The 21,526-nt window shown below is 48.9% G+C and overlaps 1 protein-coding gene across 1 annotated transcript in view; it reads right to left on the bottom strand.

The window, feature by feature from the left end:
- The window catches only part of JAM3 (junctional adhesion molecule 3), a 41,645-nt gene that overhangs the window by 12,885 nt on the left and 7,234 nt on the right, over window positions 1-21,526 (bottom strand). The window lies entirely within an intron of this gene.

The following is a 21,526-nucleotide window of genomic DNA, read 5'->3' as shown; positions in this document are numbered from 1 at the left end:
TTCTATAAGTCTATAATATATAACTAAACTATTGTTGTATGTAAAGTAAATAAGGTTTTTAAAATTAAATTAAAATGCAGAGACCCCGGACCGGTGGCCAGGACCCGGGCAGCGTGAATGCCACTGAAAATCCGCTTGCGTGCTATCTTTGGCACGCGGGCCATAGGTCAAAAACCCTGGCTTACACAATGGGGCGATAACGTTCTGAGAGGCAGGAGGAGCCGAAGCTTGGAGAGGAAAAGTAATGTTTGTCCCAGCTCCTGATCTCTTCCCTTGTGAAGAACACCCTCCTCCAGGACTCTGTTGTGTACCCGGACTCCATTTGTCTTATCTTTGGAGACTTGGATTGATCTTGCATAGTACAGAGGGTTTGGTGAACAAAGCCCCGAGCCTGATTTGCAGAAGGGCTGCGATGTAGCGAATAGGAGCTGCGGGTGCTCATCACATCTGCGACAGGCCCCTACTCCCTAAAGGAGTAATACACAACAACTATCACACGTAGCAGCATTTCCTGAGGCCAGGAATAGCAGGAGGGCTCTGGGCGAAAGCTAGGATGTGTTGGAGAGCTAGAGAAGACAGTTTGCACAGCAACTGTGCTCCAGTCTGTCCTAGTCTATCTCATCAGCTTTGCTTTCCTGACTGCACAGATGCACCCAAATGATATCAAAGGGGGGTGCAAACATTGCCTTCATTAGTTAAGAGAAAACATCCATGGCTGCAGAAAAAATGAACCTTTCATCTTTTGTAATATGTGCCCTTTTTTAAAAGAAGGAAATTTTTTTCCAGAGCCACCATGTCCCATCAAACAGATAATGGTGACTACTGCTATAGAAATACATCTAATATAATACCTGTTACCGTACGCTCCCGATTATCCCAGTAGCATAGGGGACATCGATGTTATTCAGACAACTGAGAGGGCAGGAGCCATTCAGCACCAGGGTAGCCTCCCCCGCTGCCTTTGGCTTGTACTCTTCCTCCTCCTTATCACAGTCCTGACCTGGGGTCTCTGTTCTATTATTCAAACCTCTGCATTACCTGAATTCCTTCCTTGTCGCCCAGTGTGAGATACATAGGGGACAAGGAAGGGATTCAGGTAATGCAGAGGTTCAGATAATACAGTGTGGGACAAAATATACTGTATATCATTTCATCGGAAGGTGGAGGTAATACCCCACTAACTAATGGTGGTATGCTATTTAAAGTGAGCGGAGATCCTACTGGCATTACTTCCCAGGCGATAGGATTACATCATAACGCTGACCCTTTCTCAGCTCTTGGAAACATTACTCACCCTTTCCTACCCATTAAAAACAAGAGATTTATGTTGTCCCATCAGGCACAAAGCAGGCCAACAACAGGTTTAAAATCTAGAAGCTGGGTGCAGTTCCCAGATTATGATGATTATGGATTGTGGGCTCCGTGTAGCTGTGCCGCCTTAAATCAACACGAGGGCAGATTTATTGTTTACAGAGCAGCAGAAGAGGGCTGCAGCCAGGGAGCTCTAACCCACAGCATGGAAGGGAAAGCCAGGCAGGGAGCAACAAACTGAGCAGAGAGGCTGTAAAGCAGCAGCAAGTGAGGTTCTTGCTGCTTGTCAATATGACTGCCATGAGCCCCACCAGCATCAGTCTTACTGGGACAGGAGAAGCCATTAAAAATCAAAGATCTGAACTGTTCTCACACTCTCTGCTGTTTAAGTAAAGGGGAAGGCTGTGGTATGTCAGATACCACTGCCGCTGGAAAATGCTGACTATTTTAATGGCAACCACGGAATTTGCACTGTTTGGTGTATTACATGATAATGAGTTACAACCCTCTCTTTAGAGGAACCTATGTATACTCATCTGGGGAGAAATTCCCCCCTGCACAGTGACTATGCATTATTGAAATCTCACCGGAGCCTTCAATCCAAGACGTCAGTGGGGTAACAAGACTTGTGCTGGAACTCTTATCTGCACTGGCATGCATTCCGCCCCTAAAGCCGTCTGCATTCCTCATGCTGACAACCTGCAATAATGCCAGCAGGTGCAGCGCTGGCTGGGTACATCGTGAACTGGGAGGGCCCAGAGAGACCCAAGGTTGAAGCCCAAATGGCACCAGAACTCTATACAGGACAGCGTCTGCAGTGTATTTCTGCTCTTATTTTGGCTAAGGAGATCCAGCCCATATAAATACAGCCCTGCGTGAATACAAAATTTGTATCCCACAACCGATCCGTGAGCTTTCATTTGAGATCTCGCATGACACTTTTTTGATGAATCAGAATGTACCTACTGGACTCAGGAGATACCTGGACTCCCTTCTCAGCTGGCATTAAGAGGTTCTTGGGTCACAGGCATTGTAAGCTAACTTCTCTCAGAATTAAACAACTTGGCTGGTAAAGATTCCCAATCAAGTTGTTACCTCAAACCGAGCTTTGACGTGAGAGGGCGGGAGAGGGGAGTCCAACAGAGTGATTGTTACCAAATTTATAGTTAGTTGATGCATTCATTTATCTTTTTTATAAAATACATTGTGATGGGATATGTACCCCATGCCGGCAACAAAGGGTTAATGAGGGCCTGAGTGGCCAATTAACACACCTGGTTGCACTGGCGGGCCAGGCCAGGCCTAATTAAAGATGAGTCCCAGCTGGGGAAGGAGCTGCCTGGGCTCTATAAAAAGAGGAAGCCCAGAGCAGCAGGTGTGGGTAGGGAGAAGTATTCTGTTGACTCTCTGTGAGTACCAGGGAGTTGACACCCTTGGCCCAAATGGGAGACGGTAGCAGGGGTGAAGGAGACTCCTGCAGTGGGCCTAAGAGAAGGCAACCCACAGGCTGACAGCCCTGGGGGGCAGACGGCAGATGAGGGTCCAGACTAGGGACACAACTCTGCGGCGATAGCCCCTGAGAGTCGGCGTCCTGCAGCAGCAGAGACCTGTGGAGGCCCCAGCATGGATAAAAAGTTTAAGCCCAAGGAAGGGGGCAGAAGTTGCTTTTGTTGTGGTTTGTGTTTCACTTTGGAGTCTGGCTGAAAGGCTGCAGAGAGAAGCCCTGAGTCCACTGTTCTGACAGAAGAGTGGGACGGGGGAGGAGCCTTGGAGGGGTGCAAGATAGCAGACTGATGACCAGTGTTGCATGTGACACTGTCCATTTGGGACACGGACACCCTGGCAGGGCAGAAACTTTAGAGAGACCTGGCTGGTGGGCCGAGAGAGAAGAGAGACCACTCATGAGAAGAGAGACCACTAAAGGCAGCACAGCGGTCAGGAGGGGCATTAGACAAGGAAAGAGCTCCTACACCATGCCCAGCCATGAGGGGATGCACCAGCGGTGAGTTGACTCTTTCTTATACATATGCCCCCACTCTCCAAAAAGCAAGAGGGAGGTCCATTATCCTGGGCTCTCCCCATCATCACAAAGTCTTTGGTTGTGCAATTCAGCATGCATCTAAGGCGTGTGAGAATCCTATTACAAATCACACACTTATTATGCATCATTACTCTCCCGGCTGTTACTTCACGTAACAAGAGTGCTGCTGAGTGAGAGTGAATGATACGCTTTTAGGCACTAGATGCATGGCAGCTGAATTCTGTGTGTGTCAACATGTTGGACTGCCAGTTTTGAGAAGCACCCTCCAGTAAAGATGGCACAGTGGAGAAAGCAAACACCTATGTCAACCTACTGCAAAGGGCGACAGCTAGGGCAGCCCAGCTGAACCCCATGCTGATCCCTGTCACGCCAAAAACATGCTAACGGTGTGCCTGCAAGAAACATAACAGTTCCCATTTTTGTCGGTCAACTTGTCCGGTGGGGGAGAGCTAGCAGAGTAGGGAAAGCAGCAATGACTAGTGGACAGGGGCAGGGAACAAGACTTTGGAGAGCTGCTTTCTGTTCCTAACTGATCTTGAGTGAATTGAGGTCTAATTTTCAAAGGAATTTGACTTTCTGCACCTCTAAAAATCAGGCCCTTACTTACTCTGTGCTTCAGTTTTTCCATCTGAAAAACAGGGATAATGATACTCGGTCACATAATTAGATGGATCCAAAGATCTTTGATACTTTTGCCTTTCCCAGAAGTTCAAAGGAACTCAAGCATGGACAGAACCGGGTTTATTAAAGGAAGTCAAAGCATCCCATTGCAATCTTATCCTTGCGCTACATCCGGAATACCCATTAGCCATTTCTCCCACATAGTGTCGGTTGTGCAGTTCTCAAGAGCCCTGCTTTTCACAACCTGATTGTGGCTTTCAGTTTCACCTGCATCATCACCCATGCACTAGGAATGTGGGATGCTCTATCTCCCTCTCCTGGCTGGTCCACATCAGAGGTTTGTGAGCCTGCTACTACATCCAACTAATGGCCTTAGGCTGGAATTCTGAATGAGCCCAAGGGAGTTAGGTGCTAGCTCCCATTCAGAGTTAAGACAGAGACCAGATTTACAAAGGTGCAGACTGGTGCCTACTGGGTTTACAAGTGACTTAAGCACCTAGCACCTAATGTCTTCAATTGGATTAGGTGCCTAACTCACTTAGGCATCTAGTGGGATTTTTTTTTAAAGCTCCTGTCAGCATCTTTAGGTGCTTACAGGCCTTCATCAATTAGGCCTTTGGTGCCTAACTCCTGTAGGCTCATCTGAAAATCCCATCCTCAATCTATTAGCTCCTTTGTGCTTTTAGCACTGAAGGTCTAAGGTCCAAATCTTGCTCCTGGACCAAGTGGGGTCAGTGATACATTCACTGTGGCATCCATGTGGCAGGCGCACAGCTGCTCCGAGGGTTAGCTGGAAAAGGAGGTTGTCAAAGGGCCAAGCAGAGCCACATGTGTATTGCCAGGTCCAGGGCTCTGTGTCGGCTCTTAGCTGAGGACACAGTCAAGACTGGCTCCGGGGCAGGCTGGGGAACAATGAAGATGCGTAGCCAAAGATTGACAAACAAAAGCCTCTCGGCATTCATGTCCAAATTAAGCAACAGTCTGGACCTGGGGCCCGGTCTGTGTGGGAGCCGATAACAGTTATAAAAGGCTCTCCTCCCACGGGCATCCAAGTGGCACTGGAAAACACTCCAACCAGCCATAAATCCTGAGTACTGTCATAGATGCCTACGCTGAGAGGCTTTTATTTTTACCAGCTACATAAAACACCACCACTTATTTTAGATACACAGTTGTGCTGCTAGTTTAAAAAGGAAACCAAGTCCCCGCCAGACTCCTACGAACAAAAGAGACATGTTGGCACAGGCAGGAAACATGAAGAGTAATTAACAAGAGCGACTGCAAATGGAATGATGCAGAGAGGTCTAACGGGCTTTCCCCACATGCTGTGATGGTTTTTTTCCCCCTTCCTTCTCCCTACCCTTCTGCTGCCTTTCTTCTCATTCTCCACGTGATTTGTGCTATTCTACAAGTATTGTCTCTTTATTGGCTTATGATTCGTGCTCTCCTTCTGTATCCAGTGATCAGATGTCACCAGTTTATTATTACTGAACAGCGCATAGACATGGGGCCCATTGTGTGACACTGTACAAACATAATGTAAATGGTGGTACCTGTCCCAAAAAGTTTACACCTAGAATTGTCAAAGAATTGTCTACTAAAAACAAGGAAAGCCTGCCTGGTCCAAGAGGGTTCTACCCTGAGCTCTGCTGCAGAGCTTGGGGCAAGTCACTTCAACTACTTGTGCCTCCACTTACCCATCTGTAAAATGGTGATGACAATACTGGCCCACCTTTGGGATCCTTAAATGACAAGTGCTATATGAGCACTAAAGAAAATTACTAGTAACCAGCAAATGATCAAAGCAAGGAGCCAGCACTCCTCTGACGGTGCTCTACTTCAATTACCTACATTTCATTATCTCGAAACCAGTACAAATTATAATACAGTAGCTGGAGTTTCCTGTAGCATGAAAGTGTTCTGCTGCAGTCTGACAGCCTTAAAGAGCAGAACGAATGCATTCACCAATCAATAAGAAATCAGATACATTTATTTTTTAAAGAAGCCAATTTCTGCCAGGCTACTTCGTTTATTTAAATTTAGATCACCTCATAAGCTAGCCAGCAATCCAAGTGGCCAGCACAAACTATTTGGTATACATATAAAGCAATGAAGCTAACCACCCCAGATGACACCAAAAGCACCCCTGTTCCACAGCCACAAAACCTCCTTAGTGTGACAAGTCCATAGCATCCTCTGACTTCCTGGATTCCTCTAACCTATATGCCACAGCCAGGAAGAATTTCACGCAGACAGCTGAGAGAGAACGCAGATTCGCCTCCTTCAGAAGTGCAGGCCTCTGCCGCTGAGCTAGCTGTTTGGGGCCTATAACACCAAGGGGCGCAGCAATTACTCCATCGAGTAGAGAGCAGTGGTGCACATATACACTAGCCATGTCACAACATTATTCTAAGAGGAGTTATGGAGACAACAATCAGGGCAGCCTCTTACACCAGAATTTCCAAAAGAAAGGAAGTGTTTGGGGGCAGGGGTTAAATTAACAACCTCAACCCCCATCACAAATACATGTCCCTGTAAGTCGCATATACTTGCCTGATCAGTGCTTAATAGCATCAGGGCTTCTCCCCTGCCTGTCTTTTTCTGGTATTATGAAGTGATCTCCCTTACTCCCTAAGCCAGGCTGGTGCTTGGGCTTGTCCAAATGCAGTGTGACTGAAAACAGTCAGTGTTCTCAGCTCTGCACAGTGCACAGGAGGGCCTGAGAGCGCTTTACGAGACCAGGAACAGACAGACATCAAACGGGAAAATTCCTTGATTCTTTTTTTAAAAGAGCAGCCTCCCCCCTGCCACTTCCAGCTAATACAATGCAAACGCCCCCCATGTTAATGGAACATTAGATTGATAGGTTGTTCAGAGAGGGACCCATTTCATCTTTATTACAGGTACAGCAACAGGCTTGTTGTCAGGGTTAAACGAATAAGGACCTTGCTCATGCAGCTAACTCTGTGCAGTGGCCCCATGTGGAGCTCATTGCAGAATCGGGGCCTTACATTTGCAATTAAAAAAAACAAAACAAACACAAAAGTTCAGGTTCTCATTCAACAGTAATGCAACAAGTGCTCGTTGCTAAGCAGGCCCCAGAAATGAATGTTAATCTATAAAGTATGTGAAACCTAACGGTGCTACAAACACCTTAAACCTGCGAGTTTCCTGGTTTAAATCTGCACCTTGAAGACCTTTCTTGTACTTTGCACAGAGAAAGCCCATTAACAAACAACCCCACACACCCAGCCTGCTGACAGGGAGATTTACTGTTCTACCTCAATCAGACAGCAAAGCTGTTCGTATACAGGCAGCCTACACACCCGCAAAACAGAGAAACAGCTCACTGGACGGGTGTAGCGGGTCACATACCCATCTACCGCAGGCTACTGTCTGAGCACCTCGCCAACTTTTAACATGTTTATGCTCACAACAGAGCACTGCCATTATCCCCATTTTACAGATGGGGATTTGAGACGCAGAGACTTGGCCAAGGTCTCCCCGGGAGTCTGTGGGAGAGCAGGGAATTAAATGTGGACCTGCTGAGTCCTACCACAGGCAGGACAAGCACCGCAGAGGAGTCAGGCCTTTCCTTAATGGATTGCACACAGTCCTCAGCACCACAGGGCTCAGAGTGGGATGGATAGGTGCTGCTGCAGTACCTACGATAAACCACCACCATCTCCGAGGAAAGACTGAGTGAGTCAGTTGCCCATGCACATGAGGGATGACGTGTGGCTGGGGAGAACGTTCAAGCCAAACAGGAAGCACCCTAGGACCAATATCTAGGGAACTTTTGGGTTCCAAAATTCCTGTTCCCTTCCTGCAAAGGGCACATTGCTCGGGATGTGTTTATTTCCCATGCGACTGGCGGGGACGAGGGAGCACAGAATATGTTGAATAGTGGATATGTCTCATTGGGTGACTGCCTGGATGAGTTAGGGGGTCTCTCTCATCATTGACCTTGAGGATAACCCCCCCCCACCCCACAACAGGTCTAGTTTTGAAACATCACAGCAGCTCCTGGGAAATCAGACACTGGGCATGTTGCACCACTGCATGACTCAGAAGAGAGGCAGACAGATGAGCAAGCTTCCATTTATGTGCACACTGAGTCTTTGGTAATGACCAGAAAGGAAAGAAGAAAACGAACACAGGCCACTTGTCTGGGAATTTGATAAGACAGTCCTATTCTGTTGTTCATTGTTCTTAATGCTCTAATTAGCAAACAAACAGACACAGAGCTAGCAGATCTTAGAAATGCTCCGGCTCCCAACCAATACTGTTTGAGATTTTTCAAAGCTATAGAAAGGATTTCAACAACTATCTTCCGTTATTAAAATTAGTAGCGGGAGGTGTTCAAGTCCCCTAGACCACTCTGTGACTCTCAACTACCGAGTTCTTCTACAGCAACATTCCCTAGACAGTCACAGCACTTTGCAATCACTTGTTAAGCCTCAAATACACATGATGCAGTACGTAGGTACGACACCCATTTTACCAATGAGGAAACCGAGGCACAGAGAACTACAGGGACTCAATGAAGGTGACACAGTAATTCAGTGGCAGAGCTGGAAATCTAGGGTTGAGAGTCCTGTGCTCTAATTACTTGGCAAGCTGCCTCGAGCAGCACGGGAAGAGGAAGGGCGAAAGGGGACAGAAATGGGAATATTGAAAAGTGAGGATTTGAAGCGAGTGCCTCAGAATGAGGAGTCAATACACATTTTTGCTTCCGCTGGCGGTTCCACTATCCAGCCCTGGGGAAGCTGCCGTCATCACTGGGCACTGTCTGTAACTTGCATAAATAAAGCCGCTGCCCTTCTCCTCCCAACAGCGATGTGATTCCAGTACCCGGGTTAGTGGGAGGGAACAGGCAGATGACAGTGATAAGAGGCCGGCAGGATGCCCTGTATCATTTCTGACAATGGCCTTTCCCCAGTCCAAGCCCTTCCTCCCAGACCACCCCTCGGCAATAGCCCTGTTGCATTCTCCCTCTGGACGTGCCAAGCAGCTGCACACGTGGCAGAGAAAGCTGCAGATTAGAGCCAGGGGACAGCCCCGCAGTTCAGTGACGCCTGGCAGGGATTCCGGGTGAGGAGGGGAAGGGGACAACAAACCTTATTTTGGTTTATGTTGGTGGGAGTTTTGCTTTGAGTTTGGGGAGAACCCAACACGCCAGGGCAAACGAAATCCTCACCACCCCATCGCCCAGTATAGGTCAAGTTTCAGGATAAGATCAGATCCTAAATCAAGGCAAAGATATTACCCAAGGAGGGCCATGCTGCTCTGGGCCACCCTTTGCACCCACAGCAGCATCCTGCGAGTTGAGTGTTTTTCTGCACAAGGTGTGGTGAAAAAACACTCAAACCCCCAAACTCGATTTTGTGAGATGCTTATCTCCCACTGGAGTCAGGATGCTCAGTGCCTCCCTGAATCAGGCCCTGGATGAGGAAGAATATCACCAGCTGCCTGTAATTCCAAGAATAGAAAGAAGCGGATACACTCCCACCACTGGCCTTTGCAATATTCATGGATGTTGGGCTGAGAGCCAAGCTGCAATACAAAAAGAAAAGGAGTATTTGTGGCACCTTAGAGACTAACACATTTATTTGAGCATAAGCTTTTGTGAGCTACAGCTCACTTCATCGGATGCATTTGGTGGAAAATAGAGAGGGGAGATTTTTCCACCAAATGCATCCGATGAAGTGAGCTGTAGCTCACGAAAGCTTACGCTCAAATAAATTTGTTAGTCTCTAAGGTGCCACAAGTACTCCTTTTCTTTTTGCGAATACAGACTAACACGGCTGCTACTCTGAAAGCTGCAATACAACGACTCTGGGACCTTTAGCCTATAATCCCCTATTCATTTCTCTGACTCCCATCTCTTGAGTTCTTAATTCTTCTCCATCATGTAGCTTGACCAACACAACGTAAGAAGCGCTTCAGAGCGGGCCTATGAGTGAGTCAGTAGATCATCTTCAGGTGGGAGAAATAGGAGTTGGGAAAAGACCAACAATCAGCAAAGCGAAGAGCCCAAAGCGGGTGGAAGGAGAGGGCTGGAAACGGCTTCCTTTTTAGGACCGCCTCTCCAGACTTTACAGTATCATTTCTTTATCTTTCTGTATGCTTTTGGCCGAAGGTATCAGAGGCAACTGTCCAGCTAACAAGCGCACAGGAACATTTACAAATGAACTTTGCAAGTGACAGATTGCAGGTATTGAGGGAGTGGTAACATCTGCCTACAAGCTCACCACTAAGAGCCTGCGAAGTGTTACTGGGATCATTTCACACCGGCGAGCTCCAGCTGCCTTCCCTACTGCAACTTTGAGGCTGTGCTGTGTGTCTGCCAGAGCAAAGGGGACAGATCCAAGAAAAGGGTAGGAAGCTGCATGGAAAAATGCAAGTTAGCAGAAATTCTCCTGGGGGAAATCCTAATTCACCGTAACAATCTGACCAAATTTACTAGACTAAAACCAGCCCTGGCGCAAGCCTCAGACCCAGGACCTCCCTCCCTCTACACCAGGGCTGAATTTAGCCTCTTGAGTCAGGAACAGAATCAGGAACTAGGGAGGTAGAAGGAGCCTGTGAGTAAGACATGAAGGATGCAAAGAACAACACTGGGGCGAGGCTGGTTTAATTATCCTTGGGGAAGGAAAGTCTTTTGAACTTCCCTGCATTTATACCTAAGACAGTGCCTAGCCCTACGGAGTTCCGACCTGTGCCTAGAGCCCCATAGCAATCTGGTAAGACAAATAATAATTCTGGTCCTTCCCAGCCTGGATTTCTGCACACTGTCATCAAACAGAATATATACATTGCATGTGACTCGTGGCATGAAAAAGTTACAAGATTGTATGACATGGAGGAGTCAAACTTGCCACGTGGCTGGAAACTAAACTTCTCCTAAGTGCCTGGTTTTGTTTTGTTTTTTAATTTCTTATTGCTGTTTTTAGCCAAATATTTTCTTAGCCATATGCTACCATGTGTGTCCTGGTCAGAGGCACTTTTCCCATGGAGACTCCAGCTGCAGCAGCACGAGGCTTGCTATGTGTGTGGAGGAATTTTATCGGACGTGCAGCTCTTGTGTATCTCAGTACAGCTTTATTTTATTGCCCTGCCAGGTTCATGGGTCTAAATAGCAAGGCACCAGCACGTCTCTGCAGGGAGGGTATTTGGGATCATCCATGCCAGCGCCCAGCAGTTACACCTGGGCCCTCTAGTATAATTGGTGTTGACAAGCCCCCAAAAGCCAAGGGAGAAAATAAAACCAAAACAAGAAAGTCTGCAATTTCAAGGCTAAGCGGGCTGGCTGAGTGGGACTCAATAACCATCTACAAGAGTTTAAAGGATGTGAACGTCAAAGGAGGGGAGAAGGTGATGAAAGGGATCATCCTCACCAAGTTGCCTGCCCCCGATCCTGACAGCAGTTGTCTCTGATGGTTTTCCACTGAACACTTGCAGGTCGAGAGGGCCTGCACCTCCCTTCCCCACCCCCATGACATGCAGCACAACTGTACAGGGACTTCCTGTACCTCACTGGGAAGGGAGACGGGCCATTGCACAGCTGCATGACACTAGAGTGTTCGGCAGAACCACTCAGGCTAGGGTGACCAGATCGCAAGAGTGAAATATCAGGACACACTGGGCAAGCGGGGGGGAGCCACAGGTGCACAGCCCCGACCGGAGCCATGAGAGGGGGGTGCACAGCCCTAAGAAGCTGCAAGAGGGGTATATGGCCCCTGCTGCAGCCCGCACCACAAGCCACGGGGCAAAGACTCATGGTCCCAGCTCCAGCCCCCAGCAAAAGCCACGGGGCCAGGGGCACAGGTTTCTCCTCCCTCCCAGTGCCCTTCCCACAGCCCCACCACCACAACTAAACAATGCCCCACACAGACCCCCAGTGCCCTGACACGCAAACCTCCCGCACTGCCCAGCGCCCTCCACATCCTCACAGCCCAGCACCCCACACACACCTCCCAGACACTCACTCCATCACGCCCTGCCCCCTTCCCTGGCCGCACTCACCAGCCCTGCTGGGAAGTCTTTGGCTCCCAGGGTCAGAGTGGCGAGGGGGGGTCTCCAGACTGTCCACGTGCTGCGCCCGCCGCAAGCGCGAGCTCTGTGGCTCCCATTGGCCGGGACAAGCACCAATGGGAGCTGCTGGAGCCGCGGAGCAGGGCTTGCATGTGCCGGCAGCACACGGAGAGCCCCTGCCCTCCCGCCACGATCCTAAGAACCAGAGGACCTGCCGGGGGGCGAGGTGGGGAGTCCTGGCGGTGCTTACCTGGGGTGCCTCCCAGGAAGCATCCGGCAGGTCCCCCTGGCTCCTAGGGTCAGGTCAGGTGGGGGAGCGGGGCGGCGGAGGGCTTTCGGCTCGCTGCCGGCGCCTGCAAGCCCCGCCCCCACAGCTCTGATTGGGCAGGAGGGAGCTGGTGCAGCACGCAGAGACCCCCTCCGCCTCTGTGCCAGGGGCCACCCGCACTGCCGGCTCGCGGGCGCCGGGAGCTGCCCTAGGAAGTGCCGCCACACCAGCCCCGGGACTTTGGCAGTGGTGGTGAGAGGTCCATCCCCGATATTGGGACAAAGGGCGTCCCAACCGATGTGCAGTCGGGACGCAGGACAAACAGGTTTAAAATCAGGACTGTCCTGATAACATCTGGTCACTCGAACTCAGGCAGGGCACTGGGGACGGAGCTTAGCTGGACTGTAATAGAGCAAAGCCCAGAGCATGGCCCGTGCTGCAATTCTAACTTACAGCAAAACTCCACTTAAAGCAAAGCTGTTCCATCGGGCAGGCAGGGCCCAGAGAGGTGCTGTTACCCCGACAAGCAGCTTCCAGAACCCCAGGACACAGGGAGAGCTTCCTGGGACAGTCCTCACTCACTGTGAGAACCCACAGCCCTTCTTTTTAAAAATAACAACCCCTCATGTCTCAGAACTGCCCGTCCCACATGGCAGGGCTTCTGTAACCGAGACAGCAGGGAGAACTACATCTGAACTCAGCCTATCTTGGGCAGAATCCCATGTCCACATTAAAGCGTCGCTTCAACCATCACTGCAAACTAGCCGAGGAATAATCCATGACCCCACCTGTCCCCACTGGTCAGTGGCAGTCAGTCCCACCCTGCCTCGCTTCTGAGCTCTCCTCTGATCAGAGCTCCCTCAAGAAGAGGAGGAGATTTGAGATGAGAAATTTCATTACAGGGAGATCAAGTGAAACAACCCGGCCTCAAAATACATAACACGGTGCACTGAGTTCACCGCTGGCGAAGCATCCACGAGTGCCGAGATACAGCCAACGCACCGGACTTTCAATTGCAGGTTGTTCGTGTCTGGGTGCAACTGAGAGTTTCTGAAATGCAACCGAATAGGGTAACTCTATCACTGCAAAAATTAGTTCCAGCAATGGGATTTGGTCCTGCTCTCGTCAGAGATGTAAACTTCTCAGCTCCCCTACTTGAGCATGAGCATCTCTTCTTGGGCTGCACAAACAATCTTTTCTCAAGACTGCAAGTCACATGGCACATGCCTTGCCAGCATCCAGAATCCACCTGAAATCTGCCAGTGCAGAGTGCACCGCTGCAGAAATCCCACTAAAGAACAATCCAATTACAGTCACAGAGTGACCAGGGCATGGTTCCGATGCAGTTCTATGGTGAAAAAGGACTGCGAAATGAGACAGTAGGATTTATTATTTACTGTTTGCATTGTGGTAGCGCCTAGAAGCCACAATCAGGATACAGGCCCCACTGGGTTCGGCGCTGTACGTGCCCTTATTGAAAAGATGGTCCCTGCCCCAAAGCTTGGCTACATGGATAGTGTTGCCAGCTCCAGCCAGCTCAGCTCACAAGGGGTGAGACGACTGTTCTACCTGCCAGCTTCACAAGCACCACCTGGGGTCTGAACATCAAGCTGGATCCTTTCTACTTCAGGCAGCGACAGCAGGAAGGCCAATTCTGCAACCTGAAAGCAGCTGACATTGTCAGCAAGGTGCAAGGCAGAGGAGAATTCCACTTGCAATCCCATAGCTTGTTTAGCCTGACCCAAAGCCTGTTGACTTCAGTGAGGTTCTGGATCAAACCCTGGGTACGTAAGTCAGCGATGATAAAGATGCTGAACAACTTTTCCTTTTCAAAGCAACATACACAACACCCTGGTTGAAAGGTAATATTCTCCCATGATTGATGGGAAACTGAGGCAACAAAGAGGTAAAGGGACTTGCCCAAGATCACACAGCAAGTCAGTGGCTGAGCAGGAGGGCAGGTCCCAGAAGTTCCTAGCTCCCAGTTGCAACACAGCATTAAGCCATGTAGAAACAGGGAGAGCAGAAATGTAGAATAAAAAGAAGCCATTTTTCCATCTAGCTGGTATAATTCAACTGGAGTCACTGGCACTCAGGCGCCCACCTCAGTTGAGTCAGTCCGCTGCTGAGCCCAGAATCCAGCATTTGCCCAATGCAGTCTCTGCAGCAGCAACATCTAACTCCTTATTTTTAATAAAGCCTCTTTAAATTCCTTAAGTAGGCAAGGCAGCAAGTGAAACCCAGTTCTGCTTTATTCTCTCTGGGCAGAAGCTCCCTTTATTTAGCGGACCGCTGCTAATAGCTCTGTCTCATCAGCCAGTATTGAGGGAGCAAGGCTGCAATTGTTTGGAAGTCTGACACTGCAGAACGAGCTGGGATAATAAGGTCTAAAGAAGAAGATTCCTCGTGACAAGCCCACAATAATCTAGTAATCCTAGTTAAGTCCCTGACAATGAGAAGTGCTGAACAACAGTAAGGCAATGAGGCACCGGGGTCCAATTCGACATGGAGGCTCCTGCTGCAATTCATGCTTCAGGCAGTGATGGGGGAGCCCTGGCTTATGGAGCTGGCTCTGCTCAGCCACAGAAGAGCTCCTTAGATAACGCAAATGTGGAACCTGCTGGGCAGGTAAAGCGGGAATTTATATTGGAATATTGATGGCCTAATTTTTCCATGACTCACTACCGCATAGAGAGCCTGCGTTACTCACTAGGCTCAGTATGGAACTATTAGCAGGCTCGGGCCCTTAGAGAGCAACCCAGTAGGTATCCCTTTCTCATGCACCCATCAATGTGGCATCTGGACATGGCTCTCCACATTAAGGTGGGATTGTCTGCTTGGGATCCCCGCCGCTCACAAACTGAGTCTTCGAGGCTGTAAGGCACTTGGGGCCTGTTCCCCACTGGTAGCCCCACGAGCGCACGGCTTTATGTGATAGCCTCCTCCTTGTCCAACACTCCAGGGACTGACTGACAGGGCCCTCCAGAGCTGCTACAGATTGAGCTAAAGGTCTCTAGCTGGGGCTGTACCAGACTCCTGTCCCCCGTGGATCCAGCACAGACGACGCTACGTAACACACTGGCCAGATACACTGGTTCTCCAACCGCAGAGCTGTTTAAAGTCCAGCTCAAAACCAAGGACCTTGTGCAGCTCTCCATCAGCCCTGGGCAGCCTAAACGCCGCTCGTTTTTTGTTCACGTCACACACCCAAATAGCATGGCAGCACATACATCACAGTCACTAATGGAAAGAGAGCCTAGGCCAAGATTGGTTAAAGTGACCGGTGATTTTGGGAGCCTCCGTTCTCGGGCGGGGAGCCCAGCTAGAGACACCTGAAAGGGGCTTGTCAGAAAGCGCTGAGCCCCACCCTCTGAAAAGGCCCTTTGAGGTGTCTCAAACTGGGCATCCAACATTATGACTCGCTTCTGAAAACCATGGCCCCAGTTTCTCTTTGCTGATTCCAGATCAATTTGCTACGTTTACACTTGAAAAGATTATTTTCCAACTGCTGACACCACACTGCAGCCCAGGACCTGACAAGCCAGGGTGATCCTTCCACCTCCGGCATCAGCACCTGCAATAAAACTCTGCAACCTCATTGTTGCTGCTGAGCCATAAGGAAAACAAGCACTCAGCTTGCTCTTCCATCACCACATTGGCTCTGTGCTGGTAAAAACAGTAGATCTGACACAGAGACACAAAGGACACAGACGGTTTTGAGTCAGAAAAGGCCTTTTCGGAACAAGTTTAATTTCACACCACAGCTGCATTTTAAAGATTGGTTTACATACTAAGTGGGAATGAAATCTTGATGTACCTTTGGCTCCCTGCTGCCACCGTCCTCCGTCCTTTATCTCCTTTTAACCAGTACCACGCCAGGAGATGAAGGGCCCATTGTATCACTTAGCATCCCAGTTAAGAGCATGCTGAACAGCTAGCTGTTAAAGGACATTCAAGCACAGAGCAGCAGCTGTGAATTCTGCCACAGGTACTTTGGCTTTTAACTGAAAATTATTATTATTGATGTGTATTGTGGTAGTTCCAAAGAACCCTAGTCATGGGCCAGATCCCCATCATGTGAGGTGCTGTTCAAACAGAACAAAAAGACGGTCGCTGCCCCAATGCTATTGCTGCAAATTGAGGGGAATTGAACTTCGGACTGAGGGGAGGGAAGAGGGAAAGGAGAAGGGGTATTGCAATAGTAGGATTAAGCAATAGAAGATATTGCATCACATCAGGAGCACAACGCTGATTGACAGATGTGAGAAGCAGGAAACCTCTCTCTCCGAAGTGACTGAGGATGAGCCAGGAATTGAAAAGCTCATGGTAGACATTCAAGCAGCCGCAGTCCTTACATTTTTGTCACTCAATTGCAAGAAGAATTCCAAGCAATTTCACAGCATTACAGCCATATAGCCGTTCGATTGCATTAGCATAGCCTTTTACAGAGATACATGATGCAGGTGGAGCCATCGCACTGGGTGGGACTCACTCCAGCTTGTAACATTTTGGTACAACATACTGCGTACATGATCCAAAGAGCCATCCATGTGGATCAATTCGCCTCACCAGGATTCCCCAGCAACAGGCTGGTTTCAGAACGGAGGTGCAAGTGGGCATAAAGGAGACAGTCTTTGGCCGCATCTGCACTAGAGATCTGAACCACTGGTAACTCACCAAGCTGGTGCAATCAGCAATGGAACAGACATTCTGCCCCCGCTACAAATACTGCCCCCATTCATTCCAGTCAACCCTCAACCCACACACTTCAATCTATACCGGCTCCAGGTATGTATGTTATGTCCAGTTAATAACGTGCCACTCACAACACCATCATCCACATCACTTCTGGCATTAGCTCTATGTCGTCTGTACCGAGTAGAGTTATTTATCATCAAGGTAAACCCTAATTAACTGAATCGGTGCAAATGCCTTTGTCTGAACTTAGCCATCAACCCCAGCTCGCTATCCTGGCCACTAGCTGCAAAAATGAGGCTATTCCTGAGCACAAACAAGGTCTGAGAGGAAAAAGGAGTGTTTAAAAGGAAATCTGGGCCACCAGCTGGATTGCTGGGAACCCCTGTAATTCATGTGAACAATAACTCCTGCTGATGAGTGGGCAGGACCTCCCGTTCACTGCTAGCTAAGAGTCAGTAGCAGCCTCATGGTATTTCCAGGAGCGGGCCACAGGGTCATGCCATGTATGCAACCCCATAAATGCACACTGGAACGTGAAGGGAGCTCCCTGTGCCCAGTAAAATGCCCACATCCTCCCACACCCCAGAGATGCCAGCTCAAATCCCAGAACAGCTGTTAGGGCTGGGCCACAAAGCCCAGTCAGTTCTGTACTGGAGGCAGGGGGGTTGGGGGGCAGTGGAGTGGTTTAGAAGCCGTTCCCAGTGAAAAGAAACAAGACTTCAAAGGACGTATCCTCCCCTGAGCGGGAGGGAAGTTTATTAAATCATGCAGTGCAGCGGGGCAAGGACAGCTGTCCTCTGGCCAGGCTGAGCAAAGATTCGCTATGGAGAAAGTCAGTAGCTGATTTCACATCCCCGCTCCAACGCAGGCCCACACAGTGCTACCTCAGTGGGCAGAGCCTCAACACCCCCTTATTCCTGGGCTCCTCGCAGTTGGTCAATGGAAAGTGGAAGCTCCTTCACGGACACAAGCAACAGACAGTGCTGAGCTCTGATTGCCATGGAGGGGGCTGGCATGGTAAGGAGACACGCTTGCCCTCACCTCCGGACCAGGAGTTCCAAGGCAACTCAGGCCAGCAGTGACTAATTTGTAGCCATCTAGTAGCCATTTGCTGGCCTGTGTGAAGTAAGCCGTGGGTTCCATCATGGTTCCTTGTGGACACCCAGGTCACAAAACTCTTTAGCGCCTTCCTTTGCAGCAGAAAAGCAAAGGAACGAAGGAGGCAGAGACCGTAACCTCCTCCCTTTTAGCAGGTCCCAGTTCAGAAAGACGCTTAAGCACATGCTTTACTTTAAGCACATTTAGCCCCATTGACTTCAGTGGGACCATCATGTGCTTAGAGGGAGACATGTGCCCTCGCATCCTGCTGAACCGGGCACATTGTGGCAGCATGGGGGAGAAGTATTTTCTGGCACACTTGGCCTGTGTTGTCCTTGTTCTGTGGTTAAACAGAGCAACCAGCATTCAGGGCTGTCAAGAGAAGACCTTTCACCAGCAACGAGGGGCAGGCTTGCAAAAGCTCAGAGGACAGTTACGCACCCAGCCCCCATCCAGGTTGGGGGCTCACTACCATCTAGGGCTTGGGAAGTCTCCCCTCTAAAATAATCTGATTGTTGGTTCAGATGACATGCTCGCCGATGGCCATTTGACCTGTGGGACCCCCGGGCAGGCATGCTGCTTTACTTTTAGAAAGCTGCGGGTTCATTTTGGCTTCCCTAGGACAGCAAGTCGACTTGGAGCAGCCTTCTCCAGGTCTGCGTGGGCTTCCTTTTTTGAGCTGTGCTTGTGAAGAACTGTCAGGCTTCGGGTCTTGATTCAAACTCTGGCCTCTGTCTAGATTTTTTTTTTATTTGGTCAACTGGGTTCAGAGAAAGTTGAACCGATTTCATTAACCAATATGGGTGCAATTTCCTTTGACAACGACACCGTCCCAGCAGCCCTCCTTTATTGGCTGGCCCATAGAAGAGCGTGAAGTTGCAGTGTTTGCTCTGCAGCAACCACATACAACAGAACGAACCCTGCTCTCTGTTTACACTAGTCTAAATCCCGAGTGACTCCACTACCTTCAATGGAGTTACTCCAGATTTAGGCCAGTGTCATCTGAGAACAGAGCCTAGCCTACTATTCCTAAGCACAGGCTGTGTGATTCATACCAAGAGGTCTCAAGCCCAGGGTCGCCAACAGGTGTCAGAGGGTCACAGAAGCCCTCCTGTTCTACTTCTGAGCAGTAAGGACGTCCCATCTACATCCAAGTTAGTTGCGGTAGGGGGCAGGCAATGGTCCTGATATGGGAAAAATTGAGAACTCCTGATTGATGTAGATGGTGCATTAGGAACAGGCGGGGTTGTTTAGTGGTTAGCAAAGGGAGATTGGAGAATCTGGATCCATAGCTCCCCTCCCCTCTTGCTTTGGGTAAGTCACTTGTACTTTCCTAGAGCTGTGTATTACACCCTTCCTTCACTGTGGTTGTGAATGCTTAATGTTAGGCACCTCAAAAAACATGACCTGATTTTGAAAAGTGCTGGGTACCCAAAAGACCCACTGAAGTCAATGAGAGCTGCAGGTGCTTGGTGTAATGCACTGGTGTGTATGTGTCACAGGTCCCCCTCTGTGCCAATCTGCAGACTTACAGCACCCTGCTACATAGCATTGGCTCCTTAGCTCAAGCACTTGCAACTTATGTTTTTAGCTCTGGAGGTCAATTCCTAGTGGCTCCCCTGTCACTCAGCACCTCTGAAAATCAGCCCACTCATTTAGATGCCAAACACAGATGTAAGAGCCCAACTTTAGGCAGCCAGGCTTGAATATTCTGACCTTAACCTCTCTCCCTTTGTGCAAGTGGGAATACTACTGACCCCACTGGGATGCAGTAATTTATTTATGTTTGCAGTGTTGTGATTTCCTCACCTACAGCATGCTATCGAGGCAAAGTGCCGCTATTGTCACAACAAAAAGGAAGCAAACCCAAGAATTGTGTGTGGCACAAAATAAACAATATCACAGGGCTGCTGCAAACAGAGACCCGCTGAAAAAATAAATAATAATAATAAAGGAACACCATTGGGAAGAAGAAATGTTTATCTTAGAGCTTTTGCAGGGCTTAGTATGAAAAAAGAAATGGAGGTTAACACACCAATTGAAAAGTTTACAAAAAAGAGCAACTGACAAGCTCCTTCGAAGGGATAAAATAAATCTCAGATGGGCGGCGTGTGCTATTGGGCTTCGCAGCCTCACTCGAGTCATTAACTCTGTAAACTCTGAACCGGTTCCTCTGCCGTTAGCAGCCAAAATCCCTCTGGAAAAGTCCATTCGCTGTATGCCACACGAGCAGGGTGCAGTGTCATTAACGGATGCCAGGGGCATGAGGGCAAAGACTTGGCAGTTGGCTCATGGAGACCTCCCCCTTCCACTACTGTTACTTGGCTGCTGCAAAGGCCACCATATTGACCTACCCTAAGGATCCCTCCGAGTCTCTGTGGCAGCCGTTAGGCCCAATCCTGCAAAAACTTAGGCGCAGGTGTAGCTTTCATTACATGATGTGTTCCAATGGGGTTTGGACTGTAAGATCCTCAGGACAGGGACTATCTCTCTTCTGTATTTGTACAGCCCCAAGCGTCATGAGGTCCTGCTCCACGACTAAGGTCTCTATATACTACTGTAATACAACAACAGGGTTAGGGCCTTTATTTTCCAGGGATTGATAACCTGGCTAAAATATTCTCCACCCCACCCCACCCACCAGAACAGAGCCTTGTACAGTTTAGCTGTCTGTTTGCCCAAGGGATCTGTTTGCATTTCTGTTGCAGACAAGTAAAGATTTATCATCATTGTGCTAAAGATGGATGAGCAAACTGTGTGCGTCGGTTTTAACCGTGCCTTTGAAAAACTGGTCTAGTATTTTAAAACTTGCTCAGCCAATTCTAAATTACAGGTTTGCAGAAGGGAAAAAAAGTGCAAAGAATGCACTATATTATATACACACATGTATGACTATACATTGTTTGGAAGAGCAGTACGTGGTGTGTGTGTGTATACATGTGTACAAATGTCACTTGGAATTGGCTGAATATTTGGACTAATCATATTACATTTTAGTTCGACATTATATCTTTTTAAAAGTTAGCATTATGTTAATCCAAAATACAGACTAGACTACTGTTGCACTGGAAAGTGGAGGGATTTGTTTCTTTGTTTTTAAATGCACACACACACAAACGATTATGACCCCGATTCTGCAACTGGCTATGCTTGAGTGCACCCCAGAGACAGCACAGAGTCTCACTGAAGTCAAATCCGCATGGCTGAGGGGATCTGCCCACATGGAGCAGGTAGCTGGATCGGGGCCTAAATACAAAATTGTAGCCACTTTTATAAAACATTTTTAAATATACGTGCCTGTAGTAATGTCACAATTGGAACAGGACGACTGGAACAGGGGAAAGAGGGTTAGGTTTCAGGAGGGACGTAATTCAGTCTGACCCCTGGAGCTCAGCAACGCAAGCTGGTGCCCACGTTGCTAGCAGACATGCAAAGGCCTCTTGGCATGTAAC

This window comes from Dermochelys coriacea, chromosome 22 (assembly GCF_009764565.3).
Source record: "Dermochelys coriacea isolate rDerCor1 chromosome 22, rDerCor1.pri.v4, whole genome shotgun sequence".
In the NCBI taxonomy this organism is placed as follows: Eukaryota; Metazoa; Chordata; order Testudines; family Dermochelyidae; genus Dermochelys; species Dermochelys coriacea.
The sequence above is the reverse complement of the archived record's forward strand: the minus strand, read 5'-3'. Positions and strand labels throughout refer to the sequence as shown.